We start from the raw sequence: 4,441 nt of genomic DNA on the forward strand, positions 1-4,441 counted from the left end.
CCTGATGGTAGGAGTCCTCCTCCTGCACGAGCACAGAATGTCTAGCCGGCCGTGAACACCCCCACCGCCCCCCCTCCCGTGCATGCGCGGTGCGGGTTGGGGGGAAGGCGCGCCGCCGGCTTGCGCAGGCACGGAACTCGGCCGGTCTCCTAAGTGGGCGAGCAGCGAAGGGGTTAATCCGGGCTCTTGCCGACGCTTTCGTTCGAGACTACGGGGCCGCCCCCGGAGGGCCCTGGCCTGCGCACGCGCGCGCACGCGCGCGGCTTGGGGCGCGCGGAGCCCGCGCGCGGGAGAAAGGGTGGGCGGGGCAGGGGCGGGGCTTCGAGATAAGAGACGCGTATGCACGAGCGCCTCTCGCGGGCACCCGCCCCGCCTCGAGCTCCCGCCTCCCGCTCAAACTCCTGGGCTCCCGCCCGCGCCCAGCGCCAGCACTGCGCCGGGGACGCGGGAGCCGGTGCTCCAGTGCGTGTGCATGTGCGTGGGCCAGTGCCTCCCCCGGGCGCGCGCAGGCTGCGAGCTGAGGCTGTGGGTTGGGCCGCGGCGTCGGGACCGGCGCCCCGGGCACCTTCGCCCTCGGTGCGCATTGGCCGGCTCCGGGACGCGCGCTCGCGGGCGTACGGCTTCGGCTGTTGTCGCTGCCGCATTCTGTTTCTGGGGGAATGATAGGTGTACAATAAACGTTTGCAAAACAAATGAAAAAAGTGACGTCTTTGATTTGGAGCGTAAGGGGCGACCCTAGTCACCCAGGGGAATGGGATCACCCTTAGGACTCTGGATCTAGCCAAGCCGAGCCCACGCTCCTGAGTTCACCAGGACACTCCAGGAAAAGTCAGGGGGGCTGGAGGCGGCATCCTGTCTGTGGTAGTCTAGGCCGTGGACTCAGTTTCATTTGACGCTCTCTAGAGAACTCTGAGGGCCCGACTCTGTCCTCACTTCCCTGTTCACCGCAAGTAATGGCTCCATTGCTGCGGACACATTGTCGCGCTGTCTCTGACGCGCTGCCTGTGCCCGGCGGCGGGACCCGGGGCGGTCCCTCCAGCTCCCCCGTTTGCAGCTCCTAAATACTGAAAGCGGGACAGCAGTGCCACATCCTCTTGGAGTCGTTTCCACGGTCTTAACAGCGTTTTGCAAAACGTGTCATTTAATATCTAAAAATTAGAGCAGGACCCTCCTCGTGGACTTGTGTGAAGATTACATAAGATAATATTTGTAACAGGCACCTAAGCAAACATTTAAGTAAACCGAGATACTCTATTTGCATGAATTTTCTGAAGGAAATTCTATAAGGCCCCAGTTGGTTTTGTAATATTAGCTGACGTTAATTTAACATTCCCCAAGGTGCTTGTATACACATCTTGATGTTTACAAAAGCACTGGCGTTGGTAGGTCTGATGAATGAAACCAGTTCTAGGGTCATAACTAGTTCAAACATGGGTAAGTTGTTGAACTTCTCTAAACCTCAGTTGCTACTTCTCTGAAATGGGGATGAGAAAATTAGCTAACAGGACACTTGTGAGGATTATGTGAAACAATGCTCGGGTACTTAGGTATTAGCTCAGTGGTGTTAATAAATGACCCGTGCCCACAGATAGTGGGTTCTGCTGGCAGGGATAGGATCTAAACCAAGTTACCTGCTGCAGAAGTTCATGTTCATCACATATGATACTCTGTTGCTGCTTACTTTGTTTTTCTTTGCATAGCTCTTAAAATTGCACTTCAATCCTATGTTTTGTGTTTATGGGGGATAATATGGCACTGTATCATCAACCCCAGTAAAGCCGCCAAAAGCTAGCACAGTGTGGGACGTGCCTGGCGTGCAGTGGCGGGGCACCCTCCGCTGCTGTTACTCTACTTTTTGCCAGCCCATTGTGAGCTTTCCCCACTCTACATGTGCCTACTTTGCAGGGGTATCTAACCTTTTTTCATTTCAGCTGCACCTTGGTAGAAGAGTTGTCTAGGACTACACAGTAAATACACAAACACTAATAAAATCTGATTAGCGGCTCGGCGCCTGTGGCTTAGTGGCTAAGGCGCCAGCCACATACACCTAAGGTGGCGGATTCAAATCCAGCCTGGGCCCACCAAATAACAATGACGGCTGCAACCAAAAAATAGCCAGGCGTTATGGCGGGCACCTGTGGTCCCAGCTCCTTGGGAGGCTGAGGCAGGAGACTCGTTTGAGCCCAGGAGTTGGAGAGCTGTGATGCCATGGCACTCTACCCAGGGGGATAGCTTGAGGCTCTGTCTCAAAAAAAAAAAAAAAAAAAGTCCATGTATTTTCTTTCTTTCTTTCTTTTTTTTTTTTTTTTTTTTTGAGACAGTCTCAATTTGTAGCCCTTGGTAGAATGCTGTGGTGTCCCAGCTCAAAGCAACCTCAAACTCTTGGGCTCAAGTAATTTTTTGCCTCCGGACCACAGGTGCCCACCACAAGGCCCATCTATTTTTTTTTTTTTTTGCCGAGTTGAGGTCTCACTCCCTCTCAGGCTGGTCTCCAACCTATGAGCTCAGGCAGTCCACCCGCCTTGGCCTCTCAGAGTGCTAGAATTATAGGTGTGGGCCACCACACTTGGCCCACGTATACTTTTCATGGTACCTGACAATACAGATAAGCAAAAAAATCCTCACAAAACCAGCATGTGGCCTACAGACCTCAGGTTGGACACCCCTGAAAGATGATCTTTTTACAAATGGCTAGGTACTGTAAAACCTGCCCACATTTTGTCTAATCTGCTCAAGCAGTTCAGAAGAGTTCCCAGCATTTGAAGTATTTCCTGGCGTCTTGGTTTTGTGTCAGTGAATGTTTCCCCTCTCATTTGATTTATGCTCGTGTTGCCAAGGCTCTGCCTGACTCTCCCTGGCTGGGTCACAAGGAGCATGAGTCTAAATTAATAAGGACAACTCTGTAATAAGGAAGAATGGAAAGTCATCAAGGAAGGGCCTGACCCAGACTCAGCACCTTGCCGGTGTCATCACCCTAATAGTGCACCTCCAGCACCCATTTATAGATTTCAATAAATATCGGCTGACAAAGAAGTGACCACCTAGAACTTGATACCCAGGGGCTTTATAAGGGTACAGTGTAGAGTTAATGGGAGGTCTAGACCTGAAATGCACTGACTCAGGGCCCTTGATGGAAGTTGCCCTTCTCTCCCATCAGGAATGGCTGTCACTCTTCCTGGGACTCTCAGTCCAACAACTCTGCTGGTGACACCTGAAGCAAGTTTTTCCTCCCCTGGGACACCCATGGCCTCTTGAGTGGAGCCTGTCTATGAGGCCGAGGCGATGGGGCCTGTGGTGTGCAGTCCTGGACACCAGACCAGAGGTGGTTCCAGAATGGCCCCATAAGGGACACTTGGAAACGTTAGGTCATTCAGGATTCTCACAGGTGGATGAGGTTGATTTCTTCATCATGTTGCCCATGGCTGGTTTTAACCAGCGGAGTATGGGCAGACGAGAGAGTGGGCCGGTTCTAAGTAGAGGAGGCTTTGAGAAGCAGACTGTGTTCTGCTCCTCCTGTGCTGAGCCGCCACCACAGAAGGAAATGCCCAAGTAAACTCTTCAGCTTGGAACCTGAGAGAATAAAGCTGATCCAAACTCTGAGCCCAGCTAAGCCCTGAGTGAGAGGTAAATGTTTGATTTGTAGCCACCAGAAAGTTAAGTTTTGTGCTTTGTTACCTAATAAACCTGTGATATAGGGAAGTGGCCCTCAGTTTGGGGTCCCTTCCCCCCAAAGGCTAAGGGGGTTCTGGCTTCATGAAACCAGAAATTCTAGAGCACGCTGACAGTAAATAAAGCAAAAATAAGTTTACTGAAGTACAAAGAAACAGAAGGCCCTGCCACAGGCTGAGCTGTGACTCTTTCTCAGAGCAACAGAGAGTAGCACTTGTGAGTTTCTGGGGTCTTATTTTATACCTTCCATTTAATATTATATTAAACAGAGGGAGAATTATTCATAAGATTTCTAAGAAAGAGTTGGGGAATTCCCGGAACCGAGGATCCCTCTCTTTTTTAAACCAGATAGGGTAACTTTAGAAGTTGCCATGGTGTTTGCTGGCAGGAGTTTCTTTTAGCATGCCAATGCATTATAATTAACAAATAATGGGGCATTGAGAGTAACCAGAGGTCATTTTGTCACCATCTTGGTTTCAACTGGTCTTAACTGGTTTCTCCATCACATCCTATTTTATCAGAGACCTTGGTTGGAGTCTTCTTAAGGAAGGCCATTTGGTTCCCTATCTCACTTGAACAAGAAAAAAATGTCCTATCCAATACTGTAAGCACCTTTTCTTCACTGCTCTGAAAACACTGGCTACAGTAAATAAAACTTAGATCCAACCCTTGACAACACAGAGATATGGATGTGCACATTCAACAATCACGTAAATAACACAACCACATATTATAGTAAGGGCTTTAATACAGACTGAAGCATAATATGATG

The sequence above is a fragment of the Otolemur garnettii genome, unplaced genomic scaffold (genome assembly GCF_000181295.1).
Source record: "Otolemur garnettii isolate 467f Iridium unplaced genomic scaffold, OtoGar3 scaffold00053, whole genome shotgun sequence".
Classification (NCBI taxonomy): Eukaryota; Metazoa; Chordata; class Mammalia; order Primates; family Galagidae; genus Otolemur; species Otolemur garnettii.